Below are 26,640 nucleotides of genomic sequence, written 5' to 3'. Positions count from 1 at the left end.
AAAACTCATTGCAGAGAGAGAGAGAGAAAGATTTTTTTCATCAATAGTTTGTTGAGCCATCATATGAAAAAAATATCATATATATTGAAGACTAATTTAATCAAATAAATTTATTTATTATTGACTGATTCCTTAGTGATTTGTCTCAGGATTTATTGTGGGGTACCAAATCACAGCTAAGAACAAAAAATAAAATGTAAAACTTACCAGCCTCAAGAAATGATATTTTCCTCAGAAGAAAAACATTAATATAAGTGCTGCCTATAACACATAAGTGCTTCAAATCTTTATGGTACAAAAACTCAATGGAACTGCTCATGAAAGCTTAATTACCACAACTTTTATTAAATTTTTTCATACTGAACAGAAGTTTTTGTTTGAACTGAGAGTTAAATGTGACAAAAATCCACTTGAGATTATTTACAGAAATTAACATTATAATAAATAAACAAACACTTTAACACCTGCTCTGTCTTACCTGACTAATAAATTAAAGGTGTAAGATTTATATAACTACCAGAAATACATATTACCTATGTTTAATTAATGCTGCAGTTTGCGATTTCTATACATATTGTATTTGCACAATTTGGAAAAGTTTGAGAACAGATTTTAAGTGGTTTTGTGCAAAGATTAATTACAAAAATATGGAACTCTCTACATTCATAGAAAGCAATGTCAACACTGAGTAGACTAAACATAATGCTGTAGACCTTCCTAATCAATGTCCCACATCTCAATCTGTAGAACTTTTTGAGCCAATAATATTATACCAACATAAGCAAGATTAAGTATTAATGATGAGAATATGCAAACATTTATGAGTACATAAGAATAAGGATTACTGAAGTGCAATATTGATTTTAGGTCTGAAAGCCATGGCCAGAGTGCACTGCAAGGACGCATATTCATAAATGGTTCAAATTCATTTGCAGCTGGATGAATGGGAATTTATATGCAAATACATGCATCTTATGTGGCCTGTAGTATTGTTATACAGATGTCAAAATTCTTCCACTGTGAATGTGCAATCGATATGAAAACTTGGAAAACAAATAAACTTTCATGATTAAAACAAACAATCTAAATACAATAAATAGACAAACCTCTTGATTTTTAGGAGACTTTCCTGTCATTGAAATACCTTTTTTAAGAACTTTTATTCACAATTATCTTATGAATATAGATTCCATTTTGACAGTTATAAATCAGGTTGTTGGAATGAAAAAATACCAAAGGTAAAATATGTACATGACAAGGAAATGAAACACTGGACAGAAGGAATGATAAAACAATAATAAAGATATTATAATTGAGGAACCCTTCATTGCCTACTGTTCAGTGTGAGCCAAAGCTCCTTGTTGAAGGCTGAACTTTGGCCTATCATAAATTGTGACTTGGATGGAGAGTTGTCTCATTGGCACTCATATCATATCATCTTATATCTACATAAATTATTACTGAATATTTCTGCTATCTATGGCTTTGCCATTATAAGTATTTTTATCAGGAAGTATGTGCAATTGTGAAATTATCTGACAAAATCTATAACAAAAGTAAGCAAGTGTTGACCATCAATCTTCCAGGTAACCTTTCCACCTGAATTCACCTTGTCACTTCTGTTTTACACCTGAGATATGATTATATGTTACTGTAATTATCAGGTGAGGGAACTCATCACTAATTTGTCTCATCCCTCATTAACAATGGACAGACCATATCACACCTGTTCTATAACCTCAGATACTTTATAATAAATTATAGTTTTAGACTAGAAAGTAGGTATTTTTGTCTGGGCTGGTACTTATACTGTGGATTCATTTATTTTCGTGGATACCAATTTTCGTGGATTGCTGAAAACTTGTCTTTTCGTGGATATTTGATTTCGTGGTTTTGCCAAAGTCTGCACACATCCTAATACAAAATTTGTTATTCGTTGAACAGTTAAATTCGTGGTTCACCTGTACCCACGAAAACCAGGAAAATTGGTATCCAACGAATAATAATGAATTCACAGTAAACAATACTTCCCAATCAGACCAATACTGATAAAAGGCATGCTAGAGTAATTTACAGGACCATCCATCACTTCCATTGATTTGTTCCTGTTTTGTAAATAAACAGTATTGAATTGTTTTATATTTGTGATTTGGTGGCCTTTTATAGCTGAATATCTGGTAAGGGCTCCGCTCATTGTTGAAGGCCATAATTCGACCTATAGCTGTTGATTTCTGTGTCATTTGTTCTCATGTAAAAACATGTCTAATTGGCAATCATACCACATCTTCATTTTTACAGTATATAAAATATTGAATTATTTGAAAAACTAAAGTTTTGCTACCCCCAGTTATAGATTGGCTTAAACACATTTGGCATATCTTTTCTTTTTTATTTTCAGTTTTTAAAAGCTCTACAACTTTGTATATCATTTGTCCTTCGCTGTTTTAATTCTATGCCACTGTTCAGTCTTGTGTAAATGAACACAAATATACTCCTGTTATCTTTGACAAATCTTTTGTAAGAGTTATCTCCCATACCCCATGTTTAACCCTCAAAACTGTTAAGTCAAAAACAATATTAACATTATAACCCATCAATAATTGATCTCTAATCTACTTATTTAATTGATATATGATCCACTCATAGAATTGTTGGAGTATTTGATTGCTGTTTGCATAACATCCAGTGGCAAATATTCAGGACAAATAGAAAATCAATTAGATCTACTTCAGGATTAAGGTTGGATAATGCAATTTGAAAATGATGCTTTGTCAGGTTTACCCATTCATCCATCTATCCATCTATCCACCTATCCGTCTATCTATCCTCTTTCTATCCATTGGTAAATGGTCAAGTACTGCCATTCAAAGATGGCATTTATAAATTAAAACAAATCAGAAGAGTTCATGCTGTTTTAATGTAATTTGAACCAAAATCATAAATACATGACTTCATTATAACAATCATTACTTATCCATAAACAGTCAAATTTCTGTATAAGGGTGACATTTTCAAGGGACATTACTCATAAACTACCGACTAAATTTGGTTAACAAAACTGGCGATAATGAGATTTTGTGGACCACAACAACAATTTCTGTGTATCAGATTTCATCAAATTTACTGATAATTGTAACCCATCAAAAGAAAGAAACACATTTTTTATCCTTTGAACCTTTATCAAAATCCAATGATTCAATTCATGACAGCTAATTTGCATAAAATTACAGACCACAGGCCAGAAATTTTTGGGTGAGGTTAATTGCTATCATTAACAACATAATAAATTTGACAATTTTGTCATTTTAGGAAATAAGTATATGTATTTATAATATAAATGTCTTATTTTTCATGGTGTTTTACAGTACTTTTAACACAGATATTATAAATGTGTTTTAGAAAGGTCAATAGAAGGTTTCTTCCACTGGTCACTTTGTCACACAGTCTGTTTGTTTACATTCTTTCACCAAAAAAAAATGATGTATGCAGGCTTACATGTTATTAAACTATGCTGTGCAAACCTTGACCAAGTATGCCTACACAATTAGGAATATTTTATCCTGGGACAGTGGTGTAACAGGCCCCATAAGAACAAATTGTAACTAGAACTATGAGTGAATTTACAAAGGATACCTAAACTGCCTATATAATTCAATTTATTGTTGTATCTTATCTTATCTGCATATCTTCATGCAGGTAGTTTTTTACAATTGTGTGAAGTTTTCTACTAAATAAGAAGTATTCTTTCAAGTTTGTATTCTAAATTTGATAATCCAACTCATAATATGAAACCCTTTCAGCAGACATTACTAAGTTTGATAAACCATGAATATAGGAAATAGTAAAGCTGTGAATCTTAAAAACAAATGTTTATACCAAGTAATTCTTGATATCAATCCCTTTCAAACTAGTTCTTACAAAATCATTTTTTGAAGTACAAACTACATGCAATAGCATGGTTTAGATTAACAAATATAAAGTGAAAATCAGTCAAATAAGCAAGTAAGAGTATTGATTATTCTTATCCTTTGAAAATCTTTCTATTATGTATAAAACTAATTATTTCCCTACTGTTCAATGGTTCTCACATAATGATTTCAAAACTTGTAATTCTGAAGACTACAAAAAAGTTCTTTTAAAATAATTAACCTTATTTGGATAAATGAACAACACATATTTTGTGTTATATGGTTACCGGTATTTTCCCAGTATTTCTCTGATATATGGTTATTTCCCAAAATATCTCTGATATATGACATCTCTGGTATATGATTATTCCCCAGGATATCTCAGATGTAGTTATTACACAGAATATCTCTGGTATATGATTATTTCCCTTAGATGTCTCCAGTTTATAGTTTTTATCCAGAGTATCTCTTATATATTGTTATTCCCCAGGATATCTGATGTATATGGAAGTTCCCAAGGATATCTCTTATATATTGTTATTCCTTAGTTTTTTATTTGATATATGGTTATTTTTCTGATATATGGTTATTTCCAAGGATTTCTCTGATAAATGGATGTTCCCCAAGAAATCCCTAATATTTGGTTATTTCATAGATATATTATACAAATACTTTCTTTTGATGAGGTAAATGTGCCGTTGGCCTCAGTGAATATCAGTTTTTCAAAAAGTCAATAAAACAACATATTTACCGAAACAAAAGACAGTAAATGTTTTATTCCATATTCGGAGAGAAATGAATGTTATGGAAAATATTTACCAAAACCAATTGTACATCAAACGTTTCAAGTTTACCAAAATTATACACGTAAACGCACGCAACGTTTTGCGCGGTGAATATCCTTTTTCTGCAAGTGAATATGCTTATTTATTCAAAATCCAATTCATATAGAAAAACCTACTAATATTCTATCAATATGGAATAAATATAATTATTCTCTAATATCTCTGAAATCTGGTTATTTCCCAGTATATCTCTGGTATATGGTTATTTCCTTTGATATCCCTGATATCAGGTTATTTCCCAGTATATCTCTGGTCTTTGGTTATTCCCCAGGAAATCCCTGATATCAGGTTATTTCCCAGTATATCTATGGTATATGGTTATTCCAGAGGAAATCCCTGATATATGGTAATTTCCCAGTATATCTCTGGTATATGGTTATTCCCGAGGAAATCCCTGATATATGGTTATTTTCAAGTATATCTCTGGTATATGGTTATTTCCCAGTATATCTCTGGTATATGGTTATTCCCCAGGAAATCCCTGATATCTGGTTATTTCCCAGTATATCTCTGGTATATGGTTATTCCCCAGGAAATCCCTGATATCTGGTTATTTCCCAGTATATCTCTGGTATATGGTTATTCCCCCAGGAAATCCCTGATATCTGGTTATTTCCCAGTATATCTCTGGTATATGGTTATTCCCCAGGAAATCCCTGATATCTGGTTATTTCCAAGTATATCTCTGGTATATGGTTATTCCAGAGGAAATCCCTGATATCTGGTCATTTCTCTGATATCTGATTATTCTCTAATACATCTCTGATGTAAGGTTATTTCCCCAGGATATCTTTGATGTTTGGTTATTCCCAGTATAATCTGGCATAGATGGTTATTTCCCAGTATTTCTCTGATATCTAGTTATTCCCCAGGATATCTCTCTTATGGTTATTTACAGTATTTCTCTAATATATAAGTATTTCCCAGTATTTTTTTCTTATATTAAATTATTTTCCAGTATATCTCTGGTAAATGTTTATCCTTCCGCAGGATAGATATTGATGTTATTCCATGTTTCTAACCAATATTCTTTCCCCCTAATGACATTTTTTAGATATAACTGTCCTGACATGGACATGTGTGTGAAATAAAAAACATCATCAATATTGCTACCATTCATTAACAACATCCATAGCTGAAAGAACATGCTACAAAAAGTAGCCAAAAGAACGGAAAAGGATTAACTTGAAAACCCATATTTAATCGTATACCATAAATCTTCATTTCCACATTTTTATTAATGGGGTATTTTTTTTTCAATTCAGAATTTGCAGTATGTTAAAAAATCAATTTGGCTGGCAAGGTGATTTATAATCCAAAAATAATCAGACATTATTTCATTAAAGAATCGGTGCACAGACTTGTGTGTTAAAATAAACACGAAAACTTTGAAGTAAGATCTATATCTTTTCATCTAAGCTGCAATTAAAATTGGTATACCAAGACAGGAAATTTGTCATTATTCGAATAAAACTTTTATTAAGACCAATAAACACTACAAAACTTGAGAAAAAAGATGAAATCTGTCAAACAAGACAGCAAACTGAGTTAATAAATCTTTAGTAGGAAATGCAATGCATGGTTAAAAGCACATACTTTATTTTTATTAAAGAATGATGATCATCAACTTAAAAACTTTTTAAATTACAAATTCATATGTCATTAATAAACTACATCTGAACATTTTATAGAAAGGAAAAAGGAACAAAACTTTAAGAAGTGGAGCGAAAAGACTTCAAAAATAAACTTGTACCTTAGGAAAAAGTGAGTAAGGAATATTTGTTGGAAGAAGGATTAATGGACAGAAAAACAGAGGAATGCAGGCCAGTAGCCAGGAATTTCCAAGGGGGGTTTGTTGGACTCACAAACTAGACTTTAACAGTCACAATTCGAACAGAACATTGACTTTAACAGTGCTTATTTGTTTTCAAGGGGGTGTTCGTCTGAACACCCCTGGCTACGGGTATGGAATGGATGGATGGACAAGATGAATGTTATAAAATTAAGACATATTAAAATTAAATGAATCACCAAAGTATCTATTTGTTTTATTTTTCAACTTGCAGAAACTAGATTTTAAGATACCTTTAAAATAGTTGACCTCAGAAAAAGGATAAAAAAAAATCAATATGAAAGTTAAAATTGTATCTCCAGTTTTATCTATAATTAAACCATTTTCACTCATCTACTGTGTATTTAACTTTTCTATGGATTTGGATACAGTACATTAAGTCTTCACAATATTATTACAACATATTGCAAATCCAACCGATATTATGGCGTAAATCTAATTTAAATATTGTCATCTTTATACAATCTGAAGAGATAAATATCCATTAATGTAATACTACATACAAAATTTATATATTCATTTGGACAAATCATGATTTAAAATGGCTTTTAATAAAATTGTTATGTATAACACTTTTATTTCCAACTGTTACAAAGCAACACAGCAAATTAAATCAGAAAGCAACCAGAATAATTGCAATTTGATGGATTTTTCACAATGAGGCTGACATTAGGTGATAGGACCAAGATTTTCCATGTATCAATTCCCATTTTGGTGGAAGTTTGACGTAGATAATTGATATACAGTATCTAGAATCGACAGAATATTAACCAACACCGTGAACGTTCTCCTCTTTATCTCACATGCTTAATCGAACAAACTTAATGAAGGAACTGAAGATTTGTAGGCTTCAATTTCAAAATTTGATTAAAGCATGGAAATCAGAAGAAAAATAAATTGAATTCTGTCAAAGATTTAGTCCTTCCCTGCACAGAGAGGTATTAGAATAAGCATTCATTTAGTCTTTCCTTTATCTCTCCATTAATATCAATTAACTCCGATACAAATATATTCCTGTAATCATCAAAGGTCACTTAGACCAATAACTCCGTAAAAGATTACAAAATAATTTCCCGTACTTTTGATTTTAATCCCCCTTTCTTATGCAAGGGCTTACTGATTTTATAATTATTTAAATGTCATATTGCTGTTTTATATATATAAAACTTGGACAGAATTAAGGATGCATTAATCTTTTTTATATTGTTTTTCATTGGATAGAACCAATGTGTCCATCTGAAACACCAAATATCAGGAAAGGCTGATAGTTTGAAATAACAAATATGACAGAAATGTTTGTGATGATTTTTTTTTTTTCAACTGTTGTAATTCTTTTTTTACCCTTCACAGAGAGGTTGATTATTTGGCCATTTTATTAAATGCGCCTGTTTTTGCTACTGCCTTGAAACTGAAGAATAATGAAATTCTATTTCAAATATTAAACTAAACTATCTCTATTGATATTTTGTGTAACAAACTAAATTAAACAGATTGATTGTTGGTGTTTTAAAGCCACTTTAGGGCTATTTTGTTGCAGCCAGTTATTAATGGTGGAGGAAGCAGGAGTGCCCTGAGATAACCGCCAACCTTCCATAGGAAAAATGACAATCCTAGTCAATTGAAGATTGGAGTCTAGTGCACCCACACCAGTGGGGTTAGAACTGACAACCTCAGTGTTGACTGGCTAGTGATTACAGTAGTAAAACTACTTAAACCACTTGACCACTGAGGCCTCAGAATTAAACAGATATTTCCTACTTTGTTGCTCAGGAAATTTCAATTTCTTTAAAGCAGTATTTTTAAGAATTTCCCTCCTGAACATGATACATCTGTTCAAAGTAAGTGTACAATGAGACAATACTTATTTTTCAGTAATTTCCTGTACTAATTGTATCGTAGTTATTACAATATGAAGAAAACAGGTGATCAGAAGTAATGGTTATTAATAAGCTGGAAACCATAAACTTCTATTATTATAAACAGAATCATTTGTTTATTATATGCTTAGCTTCCTCTCAAGTAATACTTCAATCAAACTGCAGTTTTAAGTTAATCTACAGCAATCAGAATCTACACTTCTACTTCAGTAAAGGTTGTGTTTTAGTTGGTTATGATCAGCTATGTGCCAATTGTCATAACTAGCTATTATTTCAAGATTTTTTTCCCCATTTTATAAACAAAGTGTGTGTGCGGGAGGAGGGGGTCCACGTCTTAGGTTTTTAGAACTATTTGCTATCAGGAGGAAACTTAAATTTTGTTGTTTTATAATTTGCTTTCATCAATTAGTGACATTGCAAATAGATTGTATTGTATTAATTTTTTTGAAGGTACCAACATCTACTGTAAAATAAAAAAAAATATAAAAACTCTATACTGTGGATTAATTATTATTCATGGGATATCCATTTTCATGGATTTCAGCACAGGCACTTGTCTCCAAAAAAAATCCTATATACCTTAATGTTATATAGGGGGGAAAAAGTGCCTGTGGATTTCATATGTAAAGCCGTACCAAGATCCACGATTTCAAATGTTCAGCAATTTGCAAATGTCTATACTGGCTTGCATGCAGACTTTTGCAAAACCAACAATATCAAATATCCACAAAATGCATTGTTTCTACATTCCACAATAATTAGTAATGACCAAAATTAATGACTCCACAGTAATTTGTGGTTTTCTATACCAAAGAACTCCATGGAAATAAGTTCCCCTCAAATTATTATGAATCAACAGTATTTCAATATGTGGTTTACTTCTTATCAATTAAAATCCACAAACAATGAGTTATAATCCAACAAGTATTAGCGAATACTGAGTATTTAGCTAGCCAAATTTGTTAGAAAGATAATCAGCCCTGTATTTCAGATAATTTAAGGAGAACCCCATATCATAGAGGCCACTACTGCAGCTAAACTATATGAAATTCAGGTTCATAATGTCAGAAACAATTCTAAAGTTCACCACTATTTTTTATTTTTTTTTATTATTTCTTAGACTCAATTTACAATGTAAGATACCAATTTAGTCTTTTAGATGTCTTGTTTAAAATACTAGGGTATGAATACCCACAGGTAAAGCTGAACTAGGAAAGTTTAAGGGATTCTTATTTGGCAAGAAATGTAATGTGCTTCCTGGCTTGTTCTCTGGTTGTTTCTTGCATATCTAATGATTCTTTCTCATAGCTCAAGATATTCATAAACAATGTAAATACAAGAATTTTTCAAAAATCTGTTTATTTTACTTTGATTTAACTGAACTTTAAATAATCTTCACCAGAAAAACCATACAGAATCCATCAAAACAAAATGTTTAAAGTATGGTCTTCAACACCTTGGCTCACACCAAACAGCAAACAATAAAGGGCCCCAAAAATTACTTTACTAGTGTAAAAGCATTCAAACAGGAAAACCAACTATCTAACCAATATAATAACAAAAACAGAAACACTTATGAACCACATCAACAAACAAACAACAACAACTGAACATCAGGTTCACATGTATGTTATTTATAAAACAAGTTTTGTCATTGTACAACACAAAGTGTTAAAACAAGTCAATGACTCCTATAGAACTTACTGTTAGAAAGACAAAGCATTCCAAACATTTTGTAAATAATTTATATTCTTTCTGGTACCATAAATGTGTTTAGTCTAAATTGTTTATAATGGTTCTTAATCAGCACCACCCAACAATCAGCTAAATTAATGTTTAATAAGAATTAATATAATGGCTGGGTTCTAATGGAATGAGAATTTTGTTGAGGATGTAATGTATATAATAATTCACTTCTCCTTTCATCATGTTATATCACATGCCAAATGGTTGCTATAAACAAACACCTTCAAACAGAACCTGCATAATGATAAACTGTGAAGAAAGACCTCTGTTTTCTCTGGTCTATTTATTAAAATGTAAACACTGAAAAAAATCTTACTGAGCAACCTGTAAATAAAGAACTGCAATATAACTTTTTAAGCCCAACAATTTTGAAAGTATAAACCAGAGTTTGTATTTCATATGCTCTTTTTGTTTATATGTTACTAGTTTCCTAATCAAAATAATTAAAATGAGAAGATAAATATGTTATTATGTATTTTGGTAAATAATCAGAGCTAATACTTAGCATTTTGGAAATTTCTTTTTGTTTTCTTAGTAATTTTTTTTTATCTTGATGCAGGAATATTTTGGTTTATATCTTTATTCACGAACTAATTATCTGAGCTATTTGAGAGTTTTGACAGAGTGGGTAAAAGATAACAGGTCATTATTCTATGATGCACAAACTAAAATCGACACTGCTTAACACTGTCCAATCAAATCTTTCTGGAATATAAGTCTACACAATGTTTTTTATTTTTAGAATTTCAACCACTTAGAGAATTGGAAACCAATCTGGAAAGCATTTCATCCCTCAAAATTCTTGAGGCTTCTGATTGGCACCCCTTGTAATGCTATATAAAAAAGATGTGGTATGATTGCCAATGAGACAACTCTCCTCAAGAGACTAAGTGACACAGAAATTAACAGCTATTTAAGTCAAGTCATTGTCAACAATGAGCATATCCCATACTGCATATATAGTGCCATAGTCATGATTTACCTGTTATAAGCAAACATCGAAATACCAAATAAAAAATCCAAAGCAAAATGGGGGAGGAAAAAAAATAACCAAAAAAAGACTAGCTTATGTACAGTACTCATGAAGGGAATTTAATGTCTTTATACCATTTTCTCCTCAATAAAGCATCCCTTACACATCTGATTAAAAACATTAAAGAACTGAAAGTTCTTTTAATATGAGTGCAAAATAATATCTGTAATATTTTTGCCACATGTCTGTGATCACAATCAGAAATGATCAAACTTTCTGGCCTATAACAGACTATACCATTTGTGCTCAATAAATAACATTGGCCAGTCTAAAACAGACTTTAACATTTGTGCTCAATAAATAATAATTCCTGATTCATTTCCGTTATTTTCTTCCTCTGATAGAAATTTTCTCTACTTTAGAGCAATCAAAAGGTGGAAAAATACATCTGTATTCAAGAAAGAAGCTCAAATATGCCAAAGGTAAAAGACAAAAACAAAGGATTTAGAATATCCATCCATAACACTTGCATGTAGCAAAAACCATACATAAAAAGGCAAAGTCATAGTTAGGCCTTCAACACTGAGCAAAAAAACTTTCACCTCTCTGCAAGTTAAGGACTGAGTGACCGTAACACCAGTTTGAATTGAATTCTTTGCAAACTGAAATAATTTGGGTAGACTTTGTAGACTTTGTGGTATGGGCTTTGCTCATTGTTGAAGGCTGTGCGGTGACCTATAGTTGTTAATGTCTGTGTCATTTTGGTCTTTTGTGGATAGTTGTCTCATTGGCAATCATACCACATCTTCTTTTTTTATATTTGTAACATGTTACCCTATCAAATAGGGCCTGATTAAAAAGAACAAACTGGAAAATAGTAAATAAACATAATGGTATTACTTTCTTACTTGAAATTTAAAAACAAGGTTAAATATTAAAGTCTTATCATCCTCTTTACTATAACTGACAAGAGAAGTTACTTTTCATCATGTTCTTAACTCTGAACAAGTGAACCTTAGTTCAAACCTGGTAGAAATAATGAAAGAATTGTTGACGCTTTAAAAATAACTTAAGCCTTGACACTAGATCCTTGAAGTAAACAAATCTACGAACAAAAATCCCAAAATATGTCATTACAACTGTGAGAAAACTGTAACCATGACAAATATTTTATCACTAGGGACATCTGGAAATTATTTCTGACAGGAAAATGATGTTTTTTCAATACGTCATAATGTAAGAATTTTCCTCATAATTACACACACTGTGTGTTCTAGATTTAACAGAATTAAGCCATAATTCTCAGGTCAAAGGATATTATGATTAGCTGTCTAGAAGGTTAATCTTTCTTTGATTGTTGCAATGTTGGGGAATTATTTCACAAATGTTCAAGATATAAGTGGTATATGAAATTTGGAATGTAGTAATTTTCTGGGATTTGGCAATAGTGTTTTATGACCAGTAGGCTTTGGTGTAAAAGATTTATTGGTAATCACCTGTCATTCTATGAGAAAACAGGAAAAAGTTTGGCTCCACAAACAAATATCAAAGAAAATAATTAGGAAAGCTAAAAACAGTTTTTTTTTTTCTTTTAAACCATCAATAAATAGATTCAATGGTTTCAAAAAACAAATTTTAACTCTACTGAAAACTTTTTCATGCACTGGCCTTACTTATTCTTGAAAGAGGTCAAGTTTGAATAGGGATCTACCTTTGCTCAGGTTCAATTATCTTTATATTTTTTTTCAATAAACCAAATCAAAAGATTGGTTTATTGATACAATTATATAAAGTTAGTTCCCCATTGGAATTTTGAAAACACAGATTTTTTTTTTTCATTATTTCTTCCAGTATAACTGCAGTAATAGGTCAGTTATCTTAAATTGCTACTTATGATTACCAAACAACTAACTCAGTCCCATTGATCATTATAAAAAGAAAAAGGATATAGAACAATGTACTTGTTTCAAATTTGTTGGATTCAGAATATAAGATTCCTGATTCTGATTGTGTGATTATTTAATTTGAAATAGAATAAAATATGGAACATTTTTGCAAAAGCTTTTTACAAATTTGTAAAGTCAATTAATTAATTCGAAAATATTTTTTTATCCTCAAAATTGGAATAAAATCAGTTGACAAAACATATCTATTGTGCCTCCTGATCCATACAGCAAGAATAAATAGCATTTTCTATTGTATAGCTGTACATTTATTCTTTTGCTGCTGAGAAAAATAAAATCAATAAAAATCAACTATCAAAAAGTTAACAAGTTCATAATAATCTAAAGGCATTATTATATTTTGTATGTAACAATAGCTGTAGACTATATTGTAACATTCTGACATTAGCCAAGTCATCTACCCGTGACCAGACTACCGCTAGGCTATTATGTCAACTTCCGAGTGTCAACAACAAATTGTCAAGCAATTACTTACAACATACAACAAACTCATTCTACTTCTTGCTTGGCTTAATTGTTTACACATGGTTGCAAAAAATGTAAAAAATGTCATCAAATTTCTTGTCAAAGGAATAGTATGCAACATTATCTAAAAGTTGTGGTGGTATAATTTTAAGAGAAACTAAAAAAATAAAGTTGTATTTTTCTTTTCATAAAGAAACAACAGGCACTTGTCACTGAAAAAAAGGAAGTAAAGTGTGGGTATCTGCACGGAAGAACGCGAAATAATATTGCCCTTTCATGATGAACAAACAATTAAAAGTTTCCCACACATTGATCTTTTTACCGATTTCAAGAAACACGATGAATAACAAACCTTTTTTAGGGCTGCATGTGAAATAAAAATGGCAAAAAATGTTGCTTGAAAATAACACTTTATTACCTCAGAAAAATGTTTAACAATATACCTTTATATACATTGTTTTTTTAGGTAAATATTGGTACCAAAAAAATTCAGAGATAAAGTGCCTGTGGAAGACCCTCAACAATGAGCAACCTACAACTGGTATCATTTGCTTGTTTGTAAAAATTTAATAAGTTGCTACAATAAGGAAGAGTTCACAAAGATGTTGTTATCAAAATATGCACATTACTCATCACTTTATGGTAAATTATCTCTGTTTTATAGACTTTTATTGAGATAATCCCCAGCAGACGACAGATTTACTACTACATAATAGGTAACCCTTGCCATGAGAAGTGTGCCCCCTTGATATAATATCCCTCTGTGTGGTATATATAATTATGTGTAAATATAAACAATATCTGACAGCTAGAGGTCAGATTAGGCTATTCAATGTCACTCAGCATCAGATTTATATAGGAACTACTGTATACCTGTTATCTACTGTTCCTAAATAGGTGTCATGATCAACACCTTATTATCAGATACCTAGCAAGTCAAGTGATAAGTCAAAACAAAGGATAGTTGGAAGAAAAATACAGTGTTGTTGTTTTTGAGACATTTCACAATGTTTTTTTTTATATACTGTTAACTGTCCTTGATCTGTTAGCCCTTTTCAGGAAAAAAGGATCATGGTATTTTTTGTTTATAACCAACAGCTGTTAACAAGAGAGTACTTATATTTGTAAAAGTTTTTACCCTTTTCTAACCTTTCCCACAATCTCTGATGTCAAAAAGAATCATTTCTCAGATATTTTTGGAATGATCAGTTGCAGGAATATGTATTTCCCTGTAAAATGATTAAACATATATTCATAAAGATGAAAAGAGGTGTTGCTACTTATAAGCTGAATAAAATCGAGAATGGAAATTGGGAATATGTCAAAGAATCAACAACCAAAGAGCAGACAACAGTCGAAGGCTGCCAATAGGTCTATGAGCTACTTTTACTGTGGATTCATTATTTTTCATTGGATACCAATTTTCATGGGTCTCATGGGTAACAATACTTTATTTTATTTTAAGAGGGTTACACAGTTAGCTATATAACTAATCTTCCCTGTGTACAGGTGAACCCTTTATTTAAATGTTCAACAAATAAGATGTTTTCAATAGGCTTTGTATGCAGAGATGGGCAAATCAACGAAATCAGATGTCTGATGAAACAGCAAGTTTTCAGCAATCAAAGAAAATTTAAACCCACAGGAATAAATGAATCTACAGTAAATAAATTCTGGGACCAGTTTATCAAAACCTGTATTCATGTCTTTCTTGTAAGATATTTACAATTTATGAAGAATTCCACCTTGATATCACAGAATCTCAGTTATAAACAGCTGATTTTGGCTACCTGCTGCATAGTTTTGTATAAAATAGAAATAAATCTGCATGTTAAGATAACAAACAAGATTCTGACTAAATCTAATCAAATTTATAAGGTACTAATGTATAAAAAAAAATGTTTAACATGCCACCCACAAGCAGCTACAATTTTCTCAAAGCTTTTGAGCTTTTGATATTTAATAAATAATTCACATGTAGACAAACACAGCAACATAAGTATGAATGATAATTGTTCATTAAGATAGTATACATTCAATAAGTTTTTCTGCAACATATCTCTCACTTGGCTTTGTTAAGTTGGGAGAGATCTCAGTTACTTAATTTCAGGAATTTTTTTATTGATTGATAGTTTATTAGTTACACATTGCGCAATTGTTTTAATACAAGAATTTATCGGGTCAATAAAATTCATATCGGGTGAGGTGAAGCCAGACCCGATATGAATTTTATTGACCCGCTAAATTCCATATTAAAACAATTGAACACTGTGTAACAAATTTATCCTGATTTTGTTATATTACATATTATTATATTCAAATTCAATATAAGGACAATATCAATCAAATTATTTTAGATATTAAATCTAAAACTGTGAAAAATAAAAAATATTATTACAAAGCAACTCAATTGGGTTTTTTTTTTTTTTTTTAGGTCAATGGTATAAGGAAGATAATTCCAATTGATGTTATAAATAAGAGAGATAATTCCAATTAACGTGATAAAAAGTTGTACTGAAACTTATTAGAACAATATCCGCCAATCAAATTGCGAGAAATTACTCTAAATCAGGATAAGTTTTTTTACACCACCTTGGACATGGTTGGATATACAAGTGGTCAGATCTTTTTGATGGAGTGACAAGTGAAAACCACTAACTGTCAATCAGAAAAAACTGACAATCCTAGTCAATTAAGATAAGAATGCACCTATCACATGCAGGTTTATTTACTCCCAATCTCTGTGTTGACAGGCTTGTGATACAGTCTGGATACAGTAGTTCAACTTCTTAGACCAATAGGCAAGATAATTTTGTGTTAGTCTTATTTGTTTTATATAGAATCATTAAAATCATTTACTTTTTTAGGGCTGATTTACTTTTATTTTCATTGATTTTAATCTTTTAATGGAAGATGAGGCAAATTGTCACAATGGCACCACTTTCTTCATTTGAACCTTTTAGGCACAAAAAGTGTCAATGATTTCAATTTTTTTTATCACAAGTTATCTTTCTATTGTTTATCATTACAGTTTTTACATACTTTAATTTAAAAAGTATAATGAATATTAAAGTGTATTGCACATTACTTGAAGAACCTACTTGAGTGATTATTATTCTATAATTGACCTACTTAATATAAATATAATCCAGTGTCGCCAAAAACCTTATTAATGTCATGCTCTCAGACATTATTTCTTATTAATACTGCAAATCTACTTAACCTCATTTTTTAATGCATTGTTTCCTGCTGAGAATTCATAAAACTTTATCATTAAAATTTGTATAAAGTCATAAATATAAATAATCCTAGGATTAAATAAAGGAATTCCAAAAAAATGGTCTTTTTCTATGAATGAAAGAGTCGTTAGCATTTTTGCTCACCAATACCGCCTGCTCATATTGGTTAGACGGAATAATTCTGATTTTGCTATTTTTTTTATTTTTTTTGTGCAATGTATATTGCACTAAAACTTTTTTTTAGAAAATAGCAAAAGCAATAAAAAGCAAACATAAATTAGAAAATATATGCATTATAGGGACAGAAGAATTCGGTCTACATATATGTATGTAAGTGAATGGTGCTTGATTCATTAAATCTTTCTGGAAATTATTGTAAGTTTACAAGTTACCAAGGTACACAATTGACAAATTGCTAAATTAAGGACTCAAAAGTCTGCCACATGTAACAACTCGAAGTGGTAACTGTAAGATATCAGAATAACTAATAACATTAATTTATAATGCTGTTTCAGACTGGCAAACACAATCAAGTTAGGAATGTTAATGAGTGGTGCAGTATTCGACTACCACTAACATGACTAAGCTCAGAATGTCCATATAAAATTGATACTCATTTTTTCAGACTGTTATTAAGACCTCAATACTTAATATCTTAATCATTGAAGTTTTAAACTTAAAATTTGAACCATATTGCAATTCCTATCAATTGTTTTTCTTCTATAAAATTTACCATAGTAACTGTTCATTATAATTTTGAATTTCTATTTTTTTTAGTAAGGGCATGAAGTCTGTCATCAAAGATTGTTTGCAGGAATTCCATAGAAGCAATTTTCTTCAATATATCACGTTTCCCAAACTTTTCCATGGATTTTACAATTTATGATTTTATAAAATTTTCTTCCTATCTGAAGCGCAATTGACATTTCAAGATTTCAAAGGGAACTTTCACTGAATCTAGTTGTTAACTTTTACTTCCCTCTTTTTTTAACTTTAAATTCTGGCTGAGTTTTGGTCTATAGAAAATCCCATCTAATCATTTCCGAAGTGTACCTATTTGACCTTCGAATATAATTGAAAATCTTACTTTTTCATCAAAGACAGATTTTAAAGCTACAAATGCTTTGTATATAACTAGTGAAAAGCATTTTTGACATCTGAATTGTATTTATTCCTGCTGAGAAAATAAACACTTATCCTTCACAAGATACATCATTCAAAACATATGTTGTCTCAATATATCACCTCTGGTGCTTATTAAAAGTTTGAAGGGCTAAGCAGATCTACACAGTGCATTTCCTCTGATGCTTATTACTGGTTTAAAGGGATAACAGATTCCTCACACTGTTTCTTAGCACTTCAGTTTCACTTTTTTATAGGTATACAACAGTTTCTCGATAGGAACTGATTTAATTATCTAATTTCCTGCCCAGTCTGTGTCATTACTACATTAAGCTTTATGGTAATTGGACATATCATTTTTAACTAATTCCATTATAAACTAAGGACTTAGAATAAACTTTTGTATATTAAGATCTATATCAGAAATTTTATCAAATATTGATGATTTTTAATGAAGACTTACATTTTATTATGATAAAAGTGGAAAGAGAAACACTTCAACAATTTAACAAATAGGATTTAGACATCTTTTTTATACTGCTTCAGTTCCACATTTCTAATATGTTATTTAGTGTAATGTACTTTAAATGAAAATAAAATCAATCTCTTGTCACCAAGACACTTACAACAGTGTTTTTTTCTTCATGAAACACTAAAAGCTTTTTTAAATATACATGATTTACAAATAAAGCCAAGTGTTTATAAAAACTTTAGTGCAATAACATATTTCAGATGGTGATCCTGGAATTTGAAAAGTGGGGAGTCTGGGCCCCGAAACTAGGCAACTTTTGAAGTGGAACATCGAATAAGTCTACCCATTTCCATTCTCAATTCTATTGCATTTACATCATTTTAATAACATTCGTAAATGATTTAAAATTTATATAGATCTATATCAGATCAAAATGTTTGCATCACTGTGAGAAAAAAAACATGAATGAATTGCCAGCACTTACTACAGAAAAAAAATCTTAGAAAGAATGTGTATCTAAATAAGTTTTTTTCAACTTATATCTAGATATTTCCTGAAACAAGAAGATGCCTATAGTTTTATAAATGTTTTCTCATTACAAATTCCAGCAAAAAAGTTCTCACAAAAAAGCAATTTCTCTAAAATTCAATAACTAAATGGAAAGAGTCAATATAACCACAACCTTAGAAAGCTATCCATCAACTTCCACATTGTTTTAACTTCTAACATTTAAAAGATCAATGCTGACTCTATATATATATACAATCCTGTTATTGTAACTAAAACAGAATCCACTTTATAACATACAGTGTCAGTTCTGATGAAGTTTTCCAGTTCATTTTCTGTCAGACTTAATATTTCATAAACTTCATAAAATAAGTCTTCTCAACATTACAAGGTTAAGTAATTTTTCTTGAAAAAAAATAGTTTCATTAGCCTTGGGTATAATAAGCTATTTTTCACTTTATAAAAAAAATTCTACTGAGATAAATTTTAAAAGGATATTGACTTTTGTGCTTTCATATACTGGTAGTTAACACAGTATTCTTTTCATAATAATTATAGATATATATGCGAGCAGATCAAGTTGTCATAAAAGCATTGTTTAAAATCACAAGCTGACTTGTCTAAAAAAAAAAATATTCATATAATATAATCTTATATTAAGGTATATATGAATTTTTTCTGAGACATGTGCCTTAAAGGATTTGAATCCCACTAAGGGGTGGCTAATTTGCTTCTGTGCAGATGTATATTTGCTAAGTTTTTTTTTTACAACCATGTATAACTGTTTCTCTAATTCTTACAAAACAATGTACAAGATTTATCCTTTTCCTGACATAATCACCCTGTATCATCAGGACAGCGGATATAGGTACTAACCAAGTGGGCAGGTAACAAAGATCTTTGTTTTGCTTTATCAATATTCAATGTACATTTCTCAACATTTGAAATTCCTGCTCCCAAATAATTTTAACATCAAATTTTCCTATTCATAAAACAACTTTGATATTCTTATAAGAACAATTAACTTGTTTGTGTGCAAATAGTTGTGAATTTCAACACTAATTTTCAGTTTCGATACAGTTGTTGAGACATTTACATGTTTTATCTGAACGAAACCTAATACAGGGCGAAAGTAAAAGTTACCAATCATAAATCTACCTGTGATTACTCATTCATTGTAACTTTTTGGGTAATAAACAAGTGAAAATAAAGTTTTTGTGTACGGTGTAAAACAACTTAACTATGCACTGTACATAGGGATTTATGTGGTCAGCTAAACACTGTACACAATGCTTCTTTCGGGATAAAATATCGAAAAAATAACATATGTATGAAATATTTTAATGCCAATTATTGAACCAGCTGTATTTAATACACACACACAGTGGCCTTCTATCAGAAAAAGAGTTGTAATGAATATAGAATATATCGGATGAGACGAGGACCAACTTGTTTGACATTTTTCATATGTTTTTAGTAATTTGTTTTGGGAAAATAATGAGACATCTCTTGTCATCAACATACAACCAAATCATTTCTTAAAACAGCAATTATGCAACCGTACCTGATGATGTCATATAGAAAGAACACACTTTTTGCAGATCATTAGTTTGCCTGAATATTGATAAAAATCATCAGAGAAACAGACTCCAACATCGAATCTCATGTAATTATTTATCCACTCTCAACAGTTAAATTTTAAATATTTTTTAAAACACTAAGCGAGCTGTTGCCTTTTAAATTTTAAAATTTAACTGTCTCAAGAGGATAAATATGGTATCACACTCGATGCAGTGGTAGAATCCATATTTATCATATAAATACATGTATATTCAATGTCAAATTATATTACAATATCCCATATGAAGTCTTTATTTGTAAACACCTAATCTATAGTGAATAAACAGTAAACAGTGCATCTGCCTCTCTTTTCAGAGTTTCATAGTTACATTTTAATTAAAGTAAGAACCAGAAATATATTTTTGTATCCAGAATTATTTTTTTTTGTAGTTTTCCGAAATTTGTCTGCAGAATCTGTAATATGTATTCAATACATTTTAGAATTTCAAAATAAATCAATTTCATCAAGTAGAAGATCATATTTATCACTCTTAAAACATATTTGTGTAATCATCTGATTGTAAAACTGACTGAATCCTAAGTCAATATTTTGAAGAACCATAAAACTCATTCAGGTGAATTTGTATTTTGCATAGTATCTGACTTGACTAACAAATAATTGATATAGAGTGAGGTATCAAGCCATGAATGTGGAAGGTTTCAAGCCAAGGAATAGTTTAGTTAAATCTACCTTAAATATCGTGGGAAAGTATGGGGTAACTACTAGTAGTACTACATGTACTAGTATGATATAACTATTTCGAAAATTATAAATGCAATACTGCAAATTCGTTAATTTTAATGGGTACCAATTTTTGTGGATTGAAGAAAACTACCATATTCATGGATATTTAATTTCTTGGTTTTGGTAATGTTTGCATACATTTATTAGAAAATTTGTAATACATTGAATATTTAAATTCGTGGTTCCCCTGTACTCAGGAAATCCACGAAAATTAGTATTCAACGAATATTAGTGAAACCACAGTAACATAAATATTTTCATAAAAAGATTCAAATCTTTGAATAATAATAAAAGATCATTTATTTTTACAAATAAAACAAAAAATATTACTACTTGTATTTATAAATGAGCAATTGTTTTTAACTACATTTACCCTTCAAAATTTACCATCAAAGTTGAATTTTTGTTTGGTTCTTTTTGGTCCTTTTCACTTCTTTATTATCAATCTTTGCTCTTTTTTGAACATCGTTGGGCCATGTTGTAATTTTAACAAACTCAACTGATGCTTAAATTTTTTAACCCTTTCCTCCATAGTGACGCCTAGATGCCACCCCCTTTACTCCATAATGTCGCCTTTTGACGCCTGTACAGTACCTCAGTTGAAACGCTTAGACTACAAAGTGTCTGCAGTAGACTTAATAAAATTTGTATCCAATATGAAAAGGAATATTATAGGAATATCTGACTTCAATTTATTTGATGTCAGAAATATTTGTTTTTCGCAGTGCATTAATACTGAAAAATCCTATGCGAATCGAGCATGCAAAAAAATAATTCAATGGAGGAAAGGGTTCTTCTTTGATTGAAAATATTAAATGAATGTTGTTATAAACTTGACTTGTGTATTATTTTAATAACAAATATATGCTGTTACTTCAAAAAAGGGAGGTAACTCTTACAGTTTAAAGAAATGGGGAAACACTAAATTGAATTTCTAAAATCACCTATTAGCTGACTTCTGATGAAATTAGATTTCAGTCTACTGTAAAAGTAGATACTTACTTAAAATCACATTAGTCTAAGATTCATGGCCTTAAGCAATTAACAGACTTTAAATCCGGTAAATTAAGAATTTTATATAATGATTCATTTTGCTTAATGAGCGAGAAGGAAGTGATCATAATTAAAATGTAAAAAATAAAGACTCTGCTTATTATATAACAATCGAGGCAAATACTTAGATAAATCTTACCTTTACAAAGAACTTCCTATATATACATATATCTGTTAATCCTATATTTCCAAAGAACTGTCACTAAATAAAACTAAGTGTATAGAGTATATGCTGTAAGGTTTTTATCTGTTATGTCACGAGTCAGGAACGTAGTGAACGATATAAACACGTGAAGTGACAATGTTCAATCCAGATCTCTACATTCTCTGACTACACTCGCAGTGAGAATTAACAGTATTGTCCACATTAACTTGCCATCAAGCTTGCCATGTTCTAATGTAATGGGATGTAACTATCTCACTCAGGGAATATTTCTCCAGTACAGGATAGTAAATCATAGATCTGTAATACAAATCATACTAACATTGTATTAACTATATCAATGATGTTCTACACCAATCATACGACTTGGCACCACTGTAAACCACCACTATCACATGGGTATATACATGTCTTATTCTGCACTAACGATAATTGACAACAACTACCTTTTTACAGTAAACAAAAAAGAAAACACATGTATTCACATATTTTTCAGTAATTAATTTTGCACAACTTCACAGCACTACAAAGATCTAAACAAGATTTTGAAAATTAACCTCCACGAAATGCACAATATATCTTCATTAAGCACTACAAACTTTATTTATACATAAGTTATACATACTTGAGGAAACTAAACAAACATTATCTTGATAAACATAACAAATAAGTTTTGAAAAAGTTCCAGTTTATGCACTACTGGTGCACAGCTTGTGGGGTGTATATGTTATTCTGAATTCGGACATATATCTGGCGTGGTCATTATTTTCTTAGTTACGACTTCCTTTCCTTCAGATTCTGATTGAGTTTACAGAAGCTATTGTTTAGACAAAAACCATAGCATCATTCCCGACATTTTTGACTTTAATAATCTCATTAATAGGTTTCTATATACAGTATAAGTTGGGCCATTCCATTTAATTTTTTGTTGTCTAGACAAGCATTGTAGAAAGGGTAATATATACATGAATAATTTCACTTGTAAATGAGGTAGAACTTATTACATAAGAGCAATACATGTATTGACAAGATGCAATACACCAGGCATTCATTAGTTCTGAAATCCCAAAAGAATCTTTATAATAGATCTGGAATTCTTTGTAAGTTTTGTATTCTTATATAAATGATCTGATCAAAATATAACATATGTGATGCAGCTTCATCATGTTTTTTCTGACCTTCTGTTCTTAAGCCAAGATTTTGACCTCTTTGTTGTCTTTGTAACATTTATATATTTTCATATGACTTCGTACTATCAGTCAAGTATTCTTTAAAAATATTGAGTACTTTGCAAAAATAAGCTTAAGATAACCTTTGTAAATGCATGAAAATAAATATGATATCATTCTAACCTATGGGAGATAACTCATGAAATGCTTTTTCCACAATTATTTTGTAATTACAAGTGTTTATGCCATTTCTTATACAGTTTCAATGCACAAAAATACAAACAGTTTCAGTTTTAAAAATTATTCTGTAAATTCAGCATAAGAAAACAGAAGGATAAACCATTTTCTTTTCTCCTTTGAATTTGAAAATCACAAAATATTACAAATCTATTAAATATTAGCCTCAGGTGTTTACCATTTAGAATTCAGTCAGATATGAGTGATTATATCTTTGCATTTCTCTAACATATTTGCTGCAGTCCATCAATTTTCTTAGGAAAATTGTCAGAATTTAAGATATTTGCATTAATATTTAGATTTTAAACCTACTAAAATATTTGTTTTGCCACATAACGTATTATTCAAAGACAATGATCAGAGAAAAATATCTTTTGGGTTATTGTTATATTTAATTTACAAAAATACTATATGTTTAAGTGAGCATCAATTAGCCTCACCTCACCTATCCTCTTCATGCCGGTCGGCATTTAAGGCCCTGATACACTCTTTCAATTAGCATGCATTAATACATAATGATTGAAAAATTCTACTACATGTATTTCTTAGCATTTCAGGGATTAAATAAAAGCTGTCATTTTAAACCTTTTTCTCTACAGCTGAACCAGTACGTTTTTAGCGGAAGACATAAACTTTAGCGCTTCAATTCACAGATTGAATCTAATCTAACACCTCAACAAAGACAAATGTACTCACAAAACAAATGGCAGAAAACATCATTATAAAACTATCAACAGCACAGACATATAGGCATTCAAAAGTCAAACTTTTTTTATTTTATTGTTGAGTGTTGAAATCTCTGAGGCATAAGAAAAGAATTTACTAACTCATCCCATACTTCATTTGTCATTAGATTGTGTTGTGTATGATTTTACCATCAATTTAAAAAAAAATGTCCGATAATCAGTACCATAAATCATGTTTTAATTACTCTGTAGGGATCATAATTAACATGGATTACCCTTCAATGTTGACAAATTGTAGATAGTCTTATTTTACATTACCAGTATATAATTGGCTCTATTCTCTTTACTTAAAATGACAATTTCTTTATTATGAAACTATAATGCAATTTCTACTGGTTCATGCATATTTTCATTGTGTTTGCTCCATTGTGAAAGCAAATCAAAAAAACAACGTATAAATATGTTATAGAACACATTATACATGCAATTAATAAATACCCCATTTTTTGCATCATTCCTGCACTCAGTTCCTGGAAGAGGAGCCATGATGATCAATATACTCCATAACAAATCATGCTGATTTCTCAAGGGGAAAGCTGGTCTTTTCCCTGTAGGATGTGCCACATTCTTTGATGAACCATGCTGAGACTCCATGGAAGGCAGTATGAATTTGGTCAAGTCATTACAGTTCTGATGAGCCACAATCTATCATGACCCATGCTGATTTCCCAAGGAGAAGTCAGAGAATTCTTGTCCAGTCGTTACTCAAAGATAAACCATGATGGGCTAATTTCAAATTGAAGCATACTGAGGCCTATATTTTTTCCCCCAGTTATACCTCTATGATAAAACCATATTTATTGTCCACTTAGTAGTAGTAGACTGATCCATTCATCTGTTATAAATCTACAAAGATACAAAGCAAATATAAAATTACTGTACTGGTTTATATTGTTTACAGATGATAGATGATTTTTTCACTTCGAAGTCCTTTAAATTTGTGGTTTATTTATTTTAACTGTCATTCAATTGAGAGGTTTAGCTAGCTTTAAAACCAGATTTAATACATCATTTTCTACATAAGAAAATGCCTGTACCCAGTCAGAAATATGACAGTTGTTTTCCATTTGTTTGATATGTTTGAGCTTTTGATTATGCCATTGGATTAGGGACTTTCCTTTTTGAATTTTTCTCTTGAGTTCAGTATTTTTGTGATTTCACTTTTTACCTGCAGGTTTTTCGTCATTTGTTAGGTGTGAAAATTAATTATATTCAGGTGAGAAAGCTTAAACTTTTATGTTGTAATGTAACACCATTGTTAAAGTTTAGGGGTGGTTGAGAGCTACCAAATATATCTATCCCTGCTAGATTTCTGATATACCCGTCTCAAGCCAAGTGGTTGTCATTGGTTACTGTATATTATATCTATTTTTCCTTTCTTAGTTTGTCAGAAAGCAGGTCCCTGTTTTTTGGGGTTTTGGTTTTTTTTTGCATTATTTCACATTTTGTCATGTTGGGCATTTTATAAATTGCTTGCTTTATGGTATATGTTTTTGCTCCTTGTTGAAGGCTGAATGGTGACCTTTTATTGCTTAATACCCATTATATGGACTATTTTGGATAGTTGACAATAATACCACATCTAGGCAAATTTACCAAAAAGTTTTATTCATATGTTTCTTGTGTGGTGTGTTGCCTTAATTATTTTTTTGGTTTTGGTTTTGAACTTCAACTACAGAGGCAGTATTGAAAATACAGTTCACAATAATAAAAAAACAATTTATACTATTATTAGAGGGAAGATACATTTACCTATCAACTGCTGTTTTATATACATCATTTGTTTACCAGGAAAGTTTCTATCTAAACTGAATAATTATTGTCAGATATGAAAGTCATCATATTTCTATATCATAGACTACAATTTGGTACTATGTCTCCAATAAAATAATGACATAAATATTGCATCGCTTCATATTCTTACATGGTAGTTATAT

General features: G+C 30.3%; 1 protein-coding gene across 4 annotated transcripts in view; it reads right to left on the bottom strand.

Moving 5' to 3' along the window:
* The window catches only part of LOC134715165 (neuroglian-like), a 117,688-nt gene extending 93,918 nt beyond the window's left edge, over positions 1-23,770 (bottom strand). For all 4 annotated transcript variants that reach the window (XR_010106617.1, XR_010106615.1, XR_010106618.1 and 1 more), the window contains exon 1: positions 22,528-23,770. The gene's annotated coding sequence lies outside the window, so the exon portion shown is untranslated. The remainder of the gene's footprint in view (positions 1-22,527) is intronic.
* Between the last annotated feature and the right edge of the window lie 2,870 nt (positions 23,771-26,640).

The sequence above is a fragment of the Mytilus trossulus genome, chromosome 1 (assembly GCF_036588685.1).
Source record: "Mytilus trossulus isolate FHL-02 chromosome 1, PNRI_Mtr1.1.1.hap1, whole genome shotgun sequence".
Taxonomy (NCBI): domain Eukaryota; kingdom Metazoa; phylum Mollusca; class Bivalvia; order Mytilida; family Mytilidae; genus Mytilus; species Mytilus trossulus.
This window is presented reverse-complemented; position numbering and strand designations above follow the sequence as displayed.